The 20,182-nt window shown below is 33.6% G+C and overlaps 1 protein-coding gene and 1 long non-coding RNA gene across 2 annotated transcripts in view; both read left to right on the top strand.

The window, feature by feature from the left end:
* The window catches only part of LOC123703836, a 170,331-nt gene that overhangs the window by 108,137 nt on the left and 42,012 nt on the right, over window positions 1-20,182 (top strand). The gene's annotated exons all lie outside the window — the stretch shown is intronic.
* On the top strand, window positions 1,610-3,353 carry LOC123703837. Its single transcript, XR_006753054.1, has 2 exons — window positions 1,610-1,707; window positions 2,018-3,353. It is a non-coding gene; the product is annotated as an uncharacterized LOC123703837 (long non-coding RNA).

Genomic DNA, 20,182 nt, shown 5'->3' with positions numbered 1-20,182 from the left:
CCCACTGACAATTGTTTCATGGAAACTGTGCTATCGCTACCCACGGGATCGTAGTCACATGGCTTTTAGCGTTTTTTTCATGTTTGGGAATTTTAATGGTCGTACTCGAATGTGTGAAATCGTAATATAAATAAATCTATGATTAAAGACGATTGTGGAAGTGGTGTTGTTTTTATACTCAGTAATGTGCGGAAACTAATAAAGAAATAAGGTGTTGGCCCAAAATTATGTAAAAATAAGCTTAGAAAAAAGCCTTTTCCAAAGTGAATACAAATCTTTTTTAACTAAGCTTATGAAGATGTTTTATTTCGACGCAAGTTTATACAACAGTTTTGTATGAAATACAAAATAATATTTTTTAAAGATGTGCAGGTAAAACGAGATAATTTGAGTACAAGCTGTAGCTATAAATAAAGTTTTAGCGAAGTAAACACTTGAACCCGGAATCGCACGAATATTTTAATGTTTAAATAACTCTTGTCTGTCTCGTTTTGAATATTATTTAATTGCTAACTGTTTCCTGCACGCGTCGCGACTTTTTTGTGATTTATAACTGTATTTATATTGATCCAGTTTGGTATCTTGCTTAAATAATATTTTTGCACGGCTCATGATCATCGGTATCTAGCTTTGATAACTTGTTTGTGCAATTCATAAACTCGATCTAGTATGTTATTGTATTTTTTATTAGGTACTAGCTTTCCGCACGCGGCTTCGCCCGCGTTTTGAAAGAAAAACCCGCATAGTTCCCGTTCCCGTGGGATTTCCGGGATTGTGTCATTTTCCCGGGATAAAAAGTAGTGTCCTTTCTCGGGTATCTAAATATCTCCATACCAAATTTCATGAAAATTGGTTCAGTAGTTTAGGCGTGATTGAGTAACAGACAGAGTTACTTTCGCATTTATAATATTAGTGTGGATTAATTGTTGGTATTATAAATTATGCATAATTTTTATTAGTACCTATGACGTTATTTGCTTTCTTTCCTTCTTCTTTAATAGTTCAGATGTCATTCGGGTTATTGAGGAGTATAAATTGAAGCCTTTCTTTTGAAAATAATTTTGTAAACGGTTCAGTAGTTTTAGATATTGTTTGTTACATTTCTCCTTAGTAAAGATAACAGTATAGTTTTCAGATATCGCTTTGAAGTAAATTTGCTCGGGTATATGTTTGAATGGTGGCCAAGTAACAGGATCATGCGGGCTGCTACAATATGGCAGTTTCGTGTGATGTGTCACTGTATGGGACGTACGGGATGACATCATGGAATAGGGTTGGCAAGTGTGTGGTTTTGATAGGCATCAGACAATTTGGTGTGACGAGCTTATCGTCGTTTTTAGTGTCATCATTAGTGTAGTATTTTTGTTTGATTTGTCTCTTATCATGTTTATGTTATAATTGGCTCTTTATGTCAGGTTTGTTTTAGTAAAAATTCTTTATAGATAGTTTTTAATGTAGGATATAATATCGCACACTTAAAACATAAGTGGCACTATACAAAAAAATTCATTTTTGAGTTAAGTATGCAGTCAAAAGGCATAAAACGAAACGCGCCTAACGCAAAGATCCCGGTAGCTCTAATGCGTCAAATTTTTGCTAGATATCGCTAGTGTCACTTATGAATTTGTCACAATTTGTCCGGTCGGTAATTGATAAACCGGCACTATGCCATTTCGCGTCAAGTCTCCGGTGGAAATCCTTGTCGAGGTGAGTCAAAAACTGGCACTTTGTGTAAAGTGCCACTTATTTAATTAATTTGCTTTCGAATATTTACAGTGAGTAAATGCATAAGTGGCAGTTTGAATATAATGCCAGTTATTTAATAAGTTTAGTGTGGATTTTGTTTTTATACGAAATTCAATAACGGGCATTTTCTTTAAAGAGCCATTTAATCAATAAATATGCTTTTAAATTTTCGCTGTGCGCAATTACATTAGTGTCAGTTAAATTATGTTAACTTTAATTAGGATTTTGTTTTTATACGAATTTAATAATAAAAAAAGGCATTTTGTTTAAGGCTTTTTGTATTATACTATCATGGATCCGAAAAGAAGTAGATGTAGAAGTATAATAGAATTATCAACTCAGAACAATCAAAGAAAAAAAAGAAAATGATGACGATGATGGATCTCAAATTACTAAGCCTGCTTCTAAAAGAAATTCCGATATTGTTGAACCGCTTTCAACAACAATGAGTGCGTCCGATTTGAACATCATGAGAAGTTCATCCTTTAAGCTCTTATCACAACCAAACTAACACTGACGATGGTAACTTTTTTCTCGCCTCAGACGATGACAGAACAAACTTTCCATCAAAGAAAAAATGCAGGAGATCAAACTCAAACTCGTCGTCATCGTCTTCGTCGTCCAGCTCGTCCTCATCTTCGTCCTCAAGCACATCATCCAGTTCAGCTTCAGCTTTGTCTATACAAAGGCCATAACCTAACCCAACAAATTACTCAAATTAGGTACTATAGACACACGTAATAATTTCGACCCTTCTAATCCGGATGACGAAACAGAGAACCCAAAATGTAAAGTAAAAGGAATGACCAAATGCAAAAATTGATGACATTTCCTTCACTCAGATTGTTGAAGTTTCTAATAATCATCAAAGAAGTGATCATCTTCCTGCTGATTCGAATCTTAAAAGTGGTCTTGCTCCGAATGATGGTTATCTTGTCGCCTCTTCCAGCCCTGCTGATAACGTCGAAATCATACATTTTAATACAAATGACACAGGAACGATGAACGATACTGCAAAAGAAGCTCCAACTCAGCCAGTTGATGCAATTACAAGAAAACGAAAAATAATAAGATCGTTACATACTACAAATATTGTGAAGATACTAAGAAATACAGGCAAAAATATGTTTCAAACTCAAAACGTTTTTCCAGCTAAAATGATTAAGAAACCTTGTGGAAGTACATGTCGTCTGAAAATCGCAGATAGAATTTCTGAAGAGTCACGAAAACTTATTATTAACTTAACAGAGATAAAGCCCAGATATAAATATAAAAAGATTAACTCTAATAGAAAACCGAAGAAGGTTAACGAAGTTACTGCAAGATTTTTACTGACCCATGATAATTAGACCATTGATACGCTGATTTTTACGTAACTTTAACAGTTCCTACTTCGAAAGAATTTGACCTTAGCAGATTAATTGAAATACCTCTAATAACTGTACTGATTAGTAAGTAGTAAGAACAAGATTTTAATGTTAATGTTATTTATGACAATACTTTTATCTAGATTCAAAAAGACTTGTTAATTATGAATATGTGTGGCAATTTTGACCGAAAACTATGAGCATGTGCCAAATAAATATAATTCTTTATTATTTTAGTAATTCTACTGTTTTATTTCTCTCTTTGTTATTATTACAATGTAGGGAAAATAACATTTTAGAGGTCATTAAGCAAAAAGTTTTGAATAACTAGAAAACTATAACCGACACAATACTAAACATTTTTTTTAAAATGCTTTTCCATTAATAAATAATCAATAATTTTATTGTTTGCCACTGGATACTGAAACAGCGTTAGTTAAACTGTAATTTTAATCCGATCACAAGTCTATATTTATATTTTTTTAGTTCCATATCACCCATTCAATTTTTAAAAAATCTTAAAACGGCTGTACTGTAAAATTAACATTTTCGTTTAGTGCCATTTATGTTTTAAGGGTGCGATATGAGGAAAGGTTGATTTCAACTTTAAATGCATCATAGTGCCTCGTACCGTCATCCATTTAAAGTTTTCCCTATTTCATGTTTGACTTATAATCCTCTGCTTGTTATATTTTCTTTTAAAACTTTGCTTTTAAAAGAAAATATAATGTAGTATAGTAGATTTGCTTTATATTTTCTTTTAAAACTTTAGTCAGAAACTATGCAGTGGCATCCCTAGCTCCCATAGCGGCATATGCCCGCAAATTAGACTAATTCCGCGGCGCTGCTCGAATCGTTTAGAGGGTGAACTGTAATTGTGACTTTTTAGAGCTTTCATGTTTGTAGGAATGGGTTCGAATTTAAATGTTGTTGCGGTTTATTCGAAGTTATCAGTTTAATCAGGAATAATGAATTGTATTGCACTCTGTACTAACTGTGTAAGGGTATTTTGCTGTGAAGCAAACAATTAGAATTATTGTTTAGCTGTTGACATTGCATTCATACTTTATCATTCAATCATGATATTGATCTCGAATTATCTCCACTAATTTTCGATTCGCTTCTCATAAAGTTGACAAGTGCACCCGTGCAAAACGCCTACACATTTGGCCAGATCGAAGGCTGTGGCCAAAATTCTGCCAAGATGGAATTATCCAGTACGATCTCGTCGTAAGATTTGATAAATTGCTCGATTATATTAATTTAACGGTGTCTGAATGACATATGGTGTAGATTGTAGAAGATATTTTGGGATCGAAATGTAAATAATAATGTAATGTAAAATCTATACATATTATAAATCTGTAGAAGGGTCAATTCTGTACATTGAAAATATTGAAAAAATAAATACCAGGGGGTGTTACTGGATCGATACCAAACCCAAATATGTGATTAAAAAAATTTTTGTCTGTCTGTCTGTCTGTATGTGAAGGCATCACGTGAAAACTACCGGTTCGATTTCGATGAAACTTGATATAATTATACCTTATTATCCTGGGCGTAAAATAGGATACTTTTTATCCTGAAAAAATACGTAGAAAAAATTAATCTTAATTTTTCAGTTTTATCCATAGACGTTGTTCTGTAGAACCGCGAACACACGTTGCGTATTATTATAGGCCTAGCCGTATTTGGGAATTGGGTCCAATAGATATTTATAAGATGTTATTGTCAGAGGTCTCAAAATGGAGAAATAAACCATCCACGCGAAGACCGACATCCGCGCGGACGGAGTCGCGGGCGGAAGCTAGTATATAATAAAGCTTGGTACTTTCGTGTTATAAAGCAGATAAGTTTGTTTGTTTTTAAGCGAAATTTATGTGCTAGTTATATTGATAAAATATGAATGCTTTTCATTTTAACTCCATTGAGAATGGTTAATAGCAGAATACTTTTAAGTTTTTAGTTAAGATGAAACAAAATTTTCGTAAAACACAACATAGCATTGAAATTATTGATTTTATATCAAACAATAGTACGAATGTATGTAGAATTGAAATAATTTCAAACAGCTACGTCCTAAATGATACGGCACGGATTGTTATTGTTCTTCTAATCGGAACCATTTAACGTAGGCGTAGACGCGTCTGGAGAATTTATTGATTTTACTTTAAAATTCATACTCGCCTCTTAACCCGGCTCCACTTGGGTTGTATGTAAAGTTAAGGTTGGTTTTAGTAGATACAGCTGTATGAAGAAATTACAAAAGTCCCTCTTCCTCAATATATTATGTTCAATCTTACTTAATCATTTTTTTTGTGTACACAAAAAATATTTAGCAAATCTTTGTAGGTTGTATTACTTAACGCAGTTTCAGTTACATTTACAAAACAAACTTTACCGTTGTAATCAGTTAGGTATTACTTCTATTTCAATCTTACCATGTTTGTTCATTTTGTAAAACATAGTCTGATTCAGTTGATACGCCTTTTTAAAACCTGTTATAAACACATTGATCATGCTGGTTACATGCACCTCTGCATATTCAGTAACACCACTAAAATGATTATAACATTGTTTAAAACAGTTACATTCTCGATGTAACCTTTTATTATCATTACCGATTAATCAGCCTGGAGCGGTGTGGTGTCGATGCCTTGGCACTCGGCCATACAGAGCGGAGGCGATGGCTTCGCTCGTGATCGCTTTTATGTCAGTTTTATGTGTGTGTCTTCTTTTATAGTGTCGTTTTTGTTATTCCGTGCCGCTACTCGTGTTGGTTTTGGATATTGCGTGGTATTTTTTCGAAGAAAATTGTGATAGCAATGGGCAGTTATTGTAGATGTTATGTTTGTAATGATATGTAGGTACGGTTTGTGTGATTTCTTTGCTTGCGTTGATTGGGAAACGAATACACACTGAAATTTACATAGTGATATGTATAAAGTAATATATAGTAATCGGTTAGTTTTGTTAAATCTGGAATCTAGATCATAAATCATGCCATAAGTAATATTATAGTGCGAATAAAAAATCAAATTCCAGTAACAAATATAAATAAACACTTTCGCTTTCATATTGATGTGGATAAATAAACGAATATGATTGCTATAATATCTTCTGTAAACACGGGATCACGGGGTGTAGTGGAATAAAAAGTTTAAATGAAACGGGTGTAAAAACATGTGGCAGATAAGGTGAAAGGGTGATAATGTAACGGGTGTAAGGTGTATTTATATCTGTATTCTGTATACCTACCTATGTTATATAGTGTGTAAATTTGACCTAGTTATTGTGCGATGAGCAGATAACTAATTGTACTTTTAAGCTATAGAAATGTAATTTGATGATAATGTTCGTGTTGTGGAATGTTGAAACTTTGCAACGGGACAATTGGGACCAGATTTAATTGTGAATTTTATTGATATACAAACATACGAATCTCGCTATAGTTGATGCATTGAACTGCAGTTTTCATAGATATTATTAGTCTAACCGGAAATAAAATATTTGTTTGGTACAGTTTTTGGTCGTAATGATTTAGTGACCTCTTTAGTTATCTTCTTCTTCGTTCTTCTGCACTATCATTAAATTCAATTCCCTTTGCATTTAAGATTATGTATAATTCGTAAATAGTTCATTTAAATACAAATGAAATGTTTGGCTATTATCTACGAATGGATTTCGATTCTCAAGTGTCTGGAAGGCCGCGCCGCCATGTGGTTCGGTTTCAACTTTGATGTTAGCTCGAGCGTTTCAAACGAATGTTTCTTGTTTTATTTTTGGCTGAGTTTTGGTTTCTTGACAGTTTTTTCTTCCTGTTCTGTTCTGTGAATGGAGGTGTATAATTGTTTGACTTTGGGTTGTTGTAGACTTGTAGTTGTTATATGTATAGTTATATTGGATGGATTTCAAGTACTGACTGAAGTATTGACTAGCCTATTTTCTTTCTATAATTTTTTACAAATTTGTCTACAAGAAGTAACAAAATTTCAAATGTATCGAGTTTAATTAGTTATATTTATATTTGGACCAACAAAAATACACACGAACTTTTTGATATATTGATACTGGGTTGAAAATTCCTTCACTTAGTAAATAGGATACCAATATCGTAATGATTCATTATTCAATGAAACACATAAACACACAACGATGCGAATTATGCAACATTCATCCGGCGAGATTAACATTATACATGTATCGATATAAGTTGTGTTTAATTGCACTTCACTATGATGTCATTTAGCCTATTTGATTGAATGTGTTATTGCGTTTATTATAACTACGTGAAGTAACTGCCTCCGATTTGAAGCAAAATACTTTTAGAAATTACAATGAAAATAAATATTCAGTCAATCTATCAAAAATTCTTTATTGTGCAGAGAAAAGTATATAAATAAGAATTTTAATAAAAGAGCTCAACAGCGATTTCCTTAAGACAATCCAAGTTCAATTCCAAGTCTTTGTAAACAAGCAAGACACTTGTATGCTATAAAATATTGCTTTTATACGTGTTTAAATACACGATTTATAATTCAATCAAGTTACTTTAGCCTGACCTACATAATATTACAATGTCTAAAACGCGTGCTAAAAATATACAATTTCCAGTAAAATCTCGTAAAACAAGATGTAAACAACTCAAAATCGAATTATTGTGCTCGACCAACAATAGGACGGTTTAGTATCGATCGGCGGCACGGGAACGTGACAATATGCGCGCGCGCAGCCTAACCATAGAATATAAGATGACGTCGAACGGTACGCGGCTGGGGACCCGCTTGTAAGGGGACTGCTCTGGAAATACGTGGATGAATAAAGTTACTTACTAGCTACATACTGGTCTTTAAATACCTTTAGATACAATAATTTTTAATTTCGGTGGCCTTAGCACTAAAGATCACTTTTATGACGTGAAATAATACAAATATGTACTTATACCAGCACAGTAAAGTGTAATAAATAAATAAATAATTGTAAGGAGAATCTCAGTGTTTATTTAATGAATGATAAAAACAGTAGCAGACATCGATTGAACAGTCGAATTTCACATTGAAAAAAATGCAAAAAGCTTTCTAAGGCACTGCCAAACTTAAACCTTTATTCATTCAATTAAATAACTTATTGCATCAGGATGGACGATTATACGCAAGCAACATCATTGTTTCCATAAACTTTTCCACGCCCGAATTAAAAAATGACATCATTATTTAATGCGTAATTAATAACTTTGCACATTTAAATTATATTATGTTTTTCAACGCGATTAATAACACATTTAAAATAACATAAAACATAAGAACTGTTTACAAATAGTGTTTCAATGCGCGACGCGCGCGCAGGTACGTTGGCGCACTTCCAAACATGATATCACGGTAATACAAACGTTTGATACGTGCTAGGGATGTGAAATATGGTTATCGATAAACCTTTTATATGACTAATTTTTATCGATGTTTTATAGAAAGTTTTAACCAGACATCAGGGTGTAAATGGAAGTGGAGTCGTTGGTTTTAATTACAATCTTGGATCATTGTTCAAATTGTCCAAGTTTCAAATTTGGCACATTCTCTAAGTGGAAACCTTTGAGTTGAGATAAAATTGTTGTAAGTTTCGTTAAAATAATAAATTTATATTTAACTTCATAATCAGGAAGTAACATGAGTTACGTTTAAATTAAAACAAACAGGAATTTCGCGGGAGAAATTATGAGGCGTAGGCCCTTTCAGTGTTAATAAACTGATAACATCGATTTAAGAGAGATCAAACTGTAAAATTTTTGTGTGTAAACGAGTTTTATATGAGATGCTGTGTTTTCATTAGATTTATCGTGTAAACATTTCGATATTTACTAACTGACTCACGTAACGTAATCTGCTTTCATAGGGAGTATGTTTTTCCTATTTTAATTAATGCTCTGAATCTATTGGTCGTAGCCGATTTACATTGCCTTATTTAATTAATAAAACAAAATCTGTTCAAACTGATAGTTTCTTCAGACAACTCTAGTACTTCTAGTTCTGCAAAACAAATAAACTCTTGGGCTATATTATACTATTCTTTTAGATTTTATTATAGACAAATATGGTGAATATAGCACATCACTAATAATATATAGGAAGTGTACTGTGTGAATGGATGCGCTATTTTAACACAAATCTGGGATGTGTTAGTTTTGTATTGCGGTAAAAATACAATTTGTTGTTGTAAGTAGTAGGTAGTAGGTACGGATGTGGAGGAATGTGGAGTAAAAACATTGAATTGGGTTATGTTAGATTTTGTTTTGGACGTAAAACAATTGAATTAAATTTTGGTATATTTTCGTGTGAACAAAACATATCCGCGTTAGAAAATAATAAACAGTACAAGCCAACTAGTTTATATTTTAAATTGTGATTCGCCACATTTCCGCCGTGCTTCATATTATATTAAATGTATAGCTTACTGCACTTAGGTACCACGTACCTACCTACATATCCAAAGGTGAAAGAATTTTTGAAATGATTCCAGTAGTTCCTGCGATTAGCGCGTTCAAACAAAAGAACAAACTCTTTAGCTTTATATTAATGATGAAGAGAAGATGTACGACTTATGTTTTATATGTTGTAGATGTTAAATGTTAATAGTACAGATTAGCAAACTAAATATACAATATATCAATCAATAAATGAGTCACATATGGTTTTAATTCAGCTAATGTCGCAAGATAAGCGGAAGTATATTATGTGATACGAGCAAGACTGGTTAGCATTTGAGATTGATACGGTTGAACTTGCCTGTAGCTGATAACACGCTGGTGATAAATATTTTTCATACATTATCCATACTAATATTATAAATGCGAAAGTAACTCTGTCTGTCTGTTACTCAATCACGCCTAAACTACTGAACCAATTTTCATGCAATTTGGTATGGAGATATTTTGATACCCGAGAAAGGACATAGGCTACTTTTTATCCCGGGAAAATGACGCAATCCCGGAAATCCCACGGGAACGCCTATGAACAACTATGCCGGTTTTTCTTTGACTGCGCGGGCGAAGCCGCGGGTGGAGACCTAGTAAGCTATAATAGAGGTATTTTTGTGATGGTTCTTTGGTCACAGATGTGAAATACGAATATTCATACGATTTTACAAATTAAAAGTTATATAGGGATTTCAACATTTAACAAACACATAGATAGACGAACAGCCAAGTCGTATAATGGTTCCGTATTTTTACTTCTAAGAGACGGAACTCTAAAATTTTAAGTGAATTTTTTTTTGATAAATATATGAAAATCATGAATCAAGTCGCAAATCTAGTAAATATTAAAAGAAGCCTTATTCACGTAACCTATTGCACAACTTTTCTCGTAATACAAAGCTACTTTAACTGAATACGCAGTTATTAACTCGTTTCTGAAAATAACCACATCTTTTGGAAACAATACACACAAGAAATATAATTAAACGACCGTATGTATGTTTATATTTGGCACAATAATTACACATAACGGCTCGACCATTAACGAGCTGCAATTGTGCGAATGTTTCGGGTTTTATTCATATGAATGCCATTAATTATATAAATGTGTACGTATATACAGGGTGCAATCGTTAAGTGTGCACAGTTGATTATTCCGTAACTATTGCAGATATCAAAAAACTGTATACTGATATCGAAAGCCCTTTTCCTAATGAGTAAAATAACAACAATAACTTTTTAAAAATAAAACGGGAAATAATTAAAACAATTACACCAAACACTCCCATACATTAAGTATGACTATTCTAAACATGTAGTATGAAAAATTTTGGTTCTTTTCATTTTTGGTGCTTAAATGAATTCACAAGTTTTAATAAAAATTCATTTAGATACTGTTAAATTAAAAAGATGCTCCCACACTCATTCTTACACATTATCAAATCTTATCTCTACAAACGTTGTTTTGAAGTGAAGTTTCATGAAGTGACATCAGAACTGTATGAGATCAAATCAGGAGTTCCACAGGGAAGCATACTGGGACCAATTCTCTACATTATTTACACAGCCGACCTTCCAACTTCAGACAACACCATAGTCGCAACATACACGGACGACACAGCCTTGTTATCCACTCACTCAAATCCAATAATAGCGTCAGATCACCTGCAAAATCACATTTATAAAATAGAGGAATGGCTTAAAAACTGGAGAATTCATGCAAATCAGAGTAAATCAAAACATGTTACATTCACACTCAGGAGAGACACGTGTCCACCAGTTAAATTGAACAATGATTACATTCCTCAAGAGGATAATGCTAAATACTTAGGCATGCACTTGGATAGAAGGCTAACATGGCGAAAACATATTTTGACAAAACGGAAACAACTGGACTTGAAACTTCGTAGACTTTACTGGTTAATTGGATGCCATTCACAAATGAAGACAGAAAGCAAATTAGCAGTATATAATAAAGCCATCTTGAAACCCATATGGACCTATGGCATCCAACTATGGGGTACAGCTAGTAATAGTAATATAGAGATACTGGAGCGCTTCCAAATAAAAACTTTAAGGACTTTATTTAACATCCCATCGTACATCAGTAATAGGATCATATACTTAGACTTAAAGCTACCTACTGTCAAACAGGAGATAACTAAATTTAGTGACGCCTACCAGAAAAGACTTTCAAATCATAAAAATGAGCTAGCCTTTAAATTAAGCGGAGATCAAGGCCTTCAATACAGAAGACTAAAGAGACATAGTGTGCCAACACTACATGGCAGATTTGTAAGGATGGAATGATACATCCATTTGAGATGTGTCCTTCTAAGCAAAAAAAAAACCTAACAGACAAATTGTTGTTATCAACAGATTGCCATGAAGCAGTATATATAATTAAAAAAAAAAGATACTGTAAACAGAGCTCGATGTGGAAACGCCACTTTACCTCTCGTCACTTTCACTCGCGTCACTTTAACTCGCGTCACTTTAACTCCCGTCACTTTACTTCCCGTCACTTTAATTCACGTCACTTTACCTCCCGTCACTTTAATTCACGTCACTTTAACTCCCGCCACTTTAATTCACGTCACTTTACCTCTCGTCACTTTCACTCGCGTCACTTTAACTCCCGTCACTTTACCTCCCGTCACTTTAATTCACGTCACTTTACCTCCCGTCACTTTAACTCGCGTCACTTTACCTCCCGCCACTACCTCTCGTCACTTTACCTCCCGTCACTTTAACTCGCGTCACTATAACTCCCGGCACTTTAAATCGCGTCACTTGTCATTCGTTATTTTAAACTATGTACATTTAAAGTTTCCCTTAATTATCTATTCCCTATATCGAAACAATATTGACTTTAACTTTAACTCCCGTCACTTTAACTCGCGTCACTTTACCTCCCGTCACTTTAATTCGCGTCACTATAACTCCCGCCACTTTAACTCGCGTCAATTTTGTTATTCGTTATTTTAAACTACATTTAAAATTTCCCTTTATTAGGTATCTATAAGTATCTATATGTTCCCTAAATAGAAATAATTTTGACTTTAACTTTCACTTTAACTCCCGCAACTTTCACTCGCGTCAATTTACCTCCCGTCACTATAACTCGCGTCACTTTAACACCCGTCACTATACCTCCCGTCACTTTAACTTTACCCCCCGTCATCCAGGTGCATTTCAGCATGGAACGACAACGACAAGAAGGAACTGATAGATCTCTCTCGACCCGAACTATTGCAGAGTGGTAATGTATTCCAAAACGAGGACGTCACTTCAAACATTTGCTTTGAACACAAAATGTATGGAAAATTCAATGTATGAGAGTGTTTAATGTAACTTTTTTGGACATTTTCCCGTTTATTTCTTAAAAGTTATTATTGTCATTTTACTCGTTAGGTAAAGCGCTTTCGATATCAGTATAAAGTTTTTTGATATCTGCCATAGTTACGGAATAATCGCCTATACACACTTAACGATTACACCCTGTATATTTGTCGCCTTTGCCGCCTGTCTGTTGTCAGGTGGTTCTCGTTTATCTTCATATCTTCTAATATATAAAAATCAATGCCACTTTTCGTTGTAATTCCATAACTCGAGAACGGCTGAACCGATTTCGATAATTCTTTTTTTATTATATTCCTTGAAGTACGAGGATGGTTCTTATGTAGAGAAAACGTTAATATGTACCACGGGCGAAGCCGGGGCGGACCGCTAGTAGTGAATAAAGAAAAGAAAAAGATCACACATGTTTTAAGTTCCTGTAACGATTGCTGTTTAAATTATTGTGTGTATATTTTTAATGAGTGAGCTTAAATTTTGTTGTTTATATTGTTATCTAGCTGTCAGCGTTGTTTTCTCCTATGATATAGGTATAGTGCCACAAACTTATCTGACCCGGTGACGGTGTCACTGATGTCGATTTCTTTTTATTTAAACAAAATATTTCGTATGAAAAGTCTGTGAAAATGTGACATTTCAAAATGGCGGCACGTAGTTCCAGTTTTTGCCACCGGGTCAGTTAAGTTTGTGGCACTGTACCTATTCTTATTTTAACTAAAGAGATCTCTATATATTTAAGCATCTTATTACAAAACATAGGTACATATTAAAATATTAAGATGGAGCCTTTACGTACCTACATGCACTTTCAAACATTCAGCTAATTATTTTTCCAATAGTACTTACGGTTATAGCCTACTAAATAGGTACATGATAACATTACCAACAGTTTAAAACATTAGCGGACAAGTTCGCGCCCGTATTGGGCAAATTATCGCGTCCTGCGCCCGCGCATTGCGTAACCGTTTTATGGCACGGACTTCCGATGGGAAGCTTCCGCTACGGGATACTATTAGGTACTCATACATGTATTGCAATGTTAATTTTGGTGCTACATATATTCATTATTGTATGAAAGTAAAATGGAAAACTTATCGCATATTATACTTTTAGGGATGTGGGTAAATTGACCTAAATTTAACAAAGGACAGATTTGTTTTTCGATCACATCACATATTCCAACCCGCTAAAGGACGGTTTTATCACTTTATAACTATTTTTTTTAATATGAATTGAAATATACAACAGCTTGTATCGATACATTGGTTAGTTAGTCTACAAGCCAAATGAACTAAAAATATTATAGTTTATTTATAAATTACCAAATAGCCCGGATAAAGTGCGATGTTGAAACGTTAACCTAGTGAAAAATTGCGTGGTTTATCGTGCGCGTGCGCACAAACATACACAATGGTGTTCAAATAGCATAAATGTATACTTATATCGCTCACTATATTAAGATAATGGGACACGTGTTGTGGTTTCTAGTTCATATATTTGTGTAAACATATGTTTTTAAGATCCCCTGTGCGTTTGGTTTTGGCGAATTAACACAAGTATGACCTAAGTTTTTTAAATTTTTCTCTCGTGATAGTTACATATTTATAACAAAGATATAACTATCTTTCCGCGCGCGACTTCGCTGCCTTGGTAGGAAACTCAACAAATTATATACTAAAACCTTCCTCGAGAACCACTCTATCTTTTAAATAAACCTCATCAAAATCAATTGCGTAATTTTAAAGATTTAAGAATACAGACACATACGGCGGAAAGCGACTTTTTTATACTATGTAGTGATAATTATTGAATGTTAGTTGCATACATAGATTACTTCCTACCTAATTATTAAGAACTTGTTGTAAACTATTGAAGTGTTTAGGTGTAAATATCAAATATGTTTTTCGTTTTATCACATATTACTAAATAGTGACTACATTATGACCTATCGTAATTCGCAATCTTGAAGGCAATGGTAATGGTAATGGACATCAATTTGACATCCAAAATAAAGTAAATGAATTAATTTGACTTTTCAGGTAAAGCAATTGTGATGTGATACAAAAGTGATTTTAAAACAATGGATGAAGTTTTTAAATATCAGTGCATTTGTGGAAATTACAGTGAGATAAAAACAGTGATATTTTCATGAAAATCTACACGTTAACTTTTGTGTTTTTATTTAGTGATCGTTAAATGTCAAATAATTTGACATTACCGTTTATATGGTCGGTATGATGTGGTTCAAGAGGGACCCTAAGGTCCCGGAAAAAGTGGAAAATGGTCTTAATAAATTGCGCAAGAAGAAAAATGTCTTACAGCCGACTCGAGAGTCGAGTGAGCGAGAGACCTCGACGGAGAGCGATAAAGAGAGACGACGATATTCAGACATTTTGGATATCAAAGTGTCTATGGGTATGTTGTTAGGTTTGAGTTGGAGTCGTTTTTATAAAGATTTTTGATTTGATTTTTTTTATTTTTTTTATTACAATATTGAAAATTTATATAAATCACCTAAAGACAACTTTATTATTATATTCTATTGCTGTTACTTTGGTTTGGAGTCATCCATAAATTACGTCACACAAATTTCAGAACTTTTATACCCCTCCCCCCGTCCTTGTCACAGGTTGTCACATTTTTAGAACCCCCTCCCCCCTTGTGTGACGTCAAACATTTTTCAAAATAAAGTTTGTATTCAGAAAAACAGTTGTACTTCAATTAATTTCATATTTTCATTACTCGTAAGATTAAATACCCCACTTGCATTAAAATTTCTCACTTGAATTATAACACTGATCTAGAAGTTAAATATTGTTGTGAGAAAGAAACTAGCAAGAGTGCTAAAAAAAAATCAAGTTTTTTTTTTCACATATAAATTTCACATGTGACGTCACAAAGCTTTTGAGCCCCCCTGCCCCTTGTCACACTATGTCACACCCTGATGATACCCTCCCCCCCCTACTAACGTGTGACGTAATTTATGGATGGCCCCTTTACGCTAAAGATACAAATTCGTTAAACAGGCGTAACTTTTTTTTATATGTTGCGTAATTGTTTTTCTTAATTTTATCTAACTAAAATGGTCATAATGCTTAAAATAGAAATGACTCCAACTCGATTAAAACAAATGAGATTGACAAGCGTTTCTATGCCAGTTGTAATAACAGATAAAATTATATATACAAGAGTTTTTTTTACGTATTTTGTTAATAAAATAATATTACTAAAGTAACTCAAATTGATAAGACATAAAATATCAGGAAGTGCCTTTTATAAATACATTTCGTTGAGTTTTAAATTTATTGTTAATAGCTATTAAAAACGAAACAATTTTTGTCGAACTCTATTTATGGATCATGTGACATAACAATTTTGTCGGTACGTTCCACTTTGCAGCAATAATGTCAATTTAATCGTGTCAATGTCAGAAGGTCAGTAGGTTTGAGTCGGTCGGATGTTATACATTCATGCACAATTGCATGTTTATTTTAGGAACAATTTATTTATTATTGATTTATATGCGACTAAAATTGTACAATAATGACAGTTACCTATAGATTCCATATAGGTATATTCTTTGGTAATTATGCAAGATGTGACAAAAAAGGCAGTAAACAAATTGTATAGAGATATTTTATAAAAAGCACATTTTTATTTCTATAAAGATATTCAAGATCTATCCAATCGCACAAAATTTTTCAGAAAATTAGCTTTTTAAATAGTTTTTGCAACCGTATGTAAAACTGTTACCAAAATGATATGCAAATATTATTATATAGATAAATAGACGTGCCCACCTAAAGTCTACTTCGCGTCTGCAAAAAGCTTGAGGTGGTTGACTTTTGTGACGTCATCAAGTAGCGCAGAGAGGATATGTTTTTTTTTGTTCGTCGTGTATTGTTTAAATTGACTTGTAGTTGTACAGAACTGATAAAAAAATTGATGTAATGAAAAAGTCGATGTGTATTATAAACCCATATTTTAATTTTTTCTTAATTTTTAAACTCATTTGTCAAATTGTACGAAGTCCTTCATATTAATGAACAATACACAGTATCGATTTTGTTAAATAATTTTTTACTTATTTCGCAATATAAAAATCGGTCACTTGGTCAGTACAACCTAGCGTTAAAAATGGTTAATCTCTGTTTACTAACTATCCCGCCGGCTTATCACGGGTTATCAGTGTAGAACGATAGATAAGAGTTGTGTAAGGTAGTAATATTGTCTTACATGGATTACGAGATGCTAAGTATGTATTTGTGTAAGGGTGGGTTTATCTTGGTGCGTTTATTTTCTTAATCGAGGCTTAAAACAGGGATAAAACTAAGTTTAATTTAGTGGTTAGTTGTAGTTTTAATTTTAAAAGTTTAGAAACGAAATTAAAGTAATTTATAATTTGTAATCATCGAATTAATATAGTAATTTTCTCAAAACGAAATACTTATCAATCATTTTGGAATATTTATAAAATTAGTGGGTAGGTCCTTTAGTTTTGAAATAATGTAATAATTAGATACCTAATTATATTGGATATACATTTATATTGATAAACTATCATTTTTATAGACGATAAATTTGAGGCTTTGCGTGTTACGATTAACCTAATTCGATGACCCTCTTGTTGCATGGACATTTGGGTTAATTGTAGTTTATTTATTTTGCTGCTACATTTAGGTGTGCTCCTGTTAAATATTAACACAGGCATAATGAATAGGAGGAGGAGGAATGTTGGATGAGTAAATACAATTTTTTGTTTCGATTAAAACTACCAAAAACTATGCCTGTTGATATTTTGTAGAACATTTTATTGTAAATTTAAAAATATTTCCTAATTGGTAGATTCTATTAAAATCAAGATTAAAAAAATCTTAAATAATATAACAAAGAACTATCATATCAATAATTATTAACATTCCGATATTTTATCACTTGCGCAATCGTACTTAATAATTATTTCGATTGCACTAACAGGACATATATAAATTAATTGTATAACGTCTATGAGCGGACTTACAAACCGATATGTAATTGTATTTCGTAAGAGACCCATTTAGCAACTCATTAATATTGAATTCACCACAACCAAAGTTAGAGGAGAAAGCAAAGCGCTTTCTAGTTACAGATGTAATAAGTACATCGCGATCGTTTACAAGACTCGCCTTTTTTGTCACCCATCTTGCATAGAAAGCCAAACGGATTGTATGTTAATTGACAATTTGCAAATATTCCAAAATGTAATTGACAGTTCTCGCGTTACGAAAAAGTATTTTGCAATTATAACGATGTTATTCCACTTGTAACATCACGTCATGCATACGAAGGTTTTTCGAAGAATCGAAGACAAGTATTAAACATCGAGTAGGTACCTCGTTTCGCTTTTGAACCGTAGGGTTTCTCGTTGAGTCAACTGCGCAGTGTAATTATTGTGTATTCAATCGCACGTATGTCATCTTCTCTTTATATCGAGGACGAATAATCCTTCATTATACTGTTTGTATTGTCTATCCCATAATCATTGTCATTATTCAACCATCCGTCATTTCATCTCATCATTAAAACAGTTTTTGCACTTTATATAACGCGATAATAACTCAATCGTTGACCTTCGTCGTTTTTATCAATTTGTTAGTTTAAACTGCGCTGTTAGATATTATAAAACACGTTTAAAATATATCTGGTAAACATGGCATAGAAATGCTTGCTTATAATTCAATGGTAGGATATCAGGGTACTTATTAAAAACATTTTTCTTAGAACGGCGGGATGAAAGCGACGAGTCGCTATACGAATCTGCTGATTGTCAAAGTGACGTCATCTCAGCGAGCGATGACGCGCTGCCGAGGCTCAGTCAGGCTCACACCATAAGCAAGGAATCGCTTAAACTGGCGGTAACAGATGAAGAAGTCGAAACGAGGTCAAAGAAAGGACATAGGAAAACTATGTCGTTATCGAATCCCTTGGAAATCGTAAAAACTCTAGGCGATGAATGGTTTGATCATAAGAAAGAGGTAGACAAAAACTGTGATAGAAAAAAGTCTAGAGAAAGCTTATGGAGCGAGGAAGATTCTGTTCATGGTTCCAACATGAAACTAGACCTAAGAAAAAACAGCAAAAAAGATGATAAAAATGATGCTAAAGATGCAAAAAGGAAAAGCAGTAAAGGATCATCTGTCGGCAGCTTTAACTTCCTAAGACGTAAAAAGACGCCGACGTCGATGAAACCTGTCGAAGCGGTGGTAGAAGTCGACGGTCCTGTTAACGCTGATGAAATTATGAACCACACTAAACTATTTCTAGAAGAGGAGAAGCGAGTCGCGGCGCTGTCCGTGTACGTACCTCCAATGGAAACGGATTCAGATGATGACATGCCCGCAAAGAAAGCAATAGGCGACCGGAGAAGAAGATTGAGCCGACAGGCGTCTAGAAGCAAAAGTAAGGTGCGAGGAAAAAGTCAGACGGTCAGAGTTAACACTTTAAGGAAGTCTCATAGCGGGACGTTGAAAAAAGCTAAGAAGAAGAGTGTTAAAGCGCCGTTGAACAGGAGCCGGCAAGCCAGCATAGCGGAGCCCAGTCCTATTGTGAAAAAGAAGAATTCAGACTCGTTTAAGCAAAACTCTTGGCTTTTCGCTTCAAGAGGTGAGTTTACTTTGTTTAAATTATTATAATGTTGTTATAAATTACCTGTTACAATAATGAATTCCAATACATTTAAGTTCATTTAAACTTTCCATAATTCGTAAAACCTTATTCAGTTCTACCGCAACATCAAGTATTTTTATAGGTACAAATAGTGCAAATAGAATTACCCTCTTTAGAGGCTTTATTCATTCCCTTCGTAATAGGTTGCGGTGTAGCCGCGTTATAGTAACAGGAAAACAGAATTACTTATGCTTTTACGATTTATAATAATTTATTCTCAGAATAGCGCGCTATTCTAGGTGCTAAATGCTAGATTAATGGCTCATGCTGTTCAGTATTATTCAAGGCCTGGCTATTATTACTCTACGCTGCAACAATGCTGCTATTTCTAATCTAAACTCAGTGTAAAATCTATTTTATCAATCGTAATTCAAATAATTAATAGTATTAATCAATCGTAAAACAAATTAAATGCGTGTAAATTCAAGGCGAGACGTTATTTATAACTGTCAAATATTGACCATGTGGACCGGTATGGAGTGGAGGCTAGCCGCGGGTGGTCGTTCATTGATATTATAATCTTTTAATGCTGTACGGT

Source organism: Colias croceus, chromosome 27 (genome assembly GCF_905220415.1).
Source record: "Colias croceus chromosome 27, ilColCroc2.1".
Lineage (NCBI taxonomy): Eukaryota > Metazoa > Arthropoda > Insecta > Lepidoptera > Pieridae > Colias > Colias croceus.
This window is presented reverse-complemented; position numbering and strand designations above follow the sequence as displayed.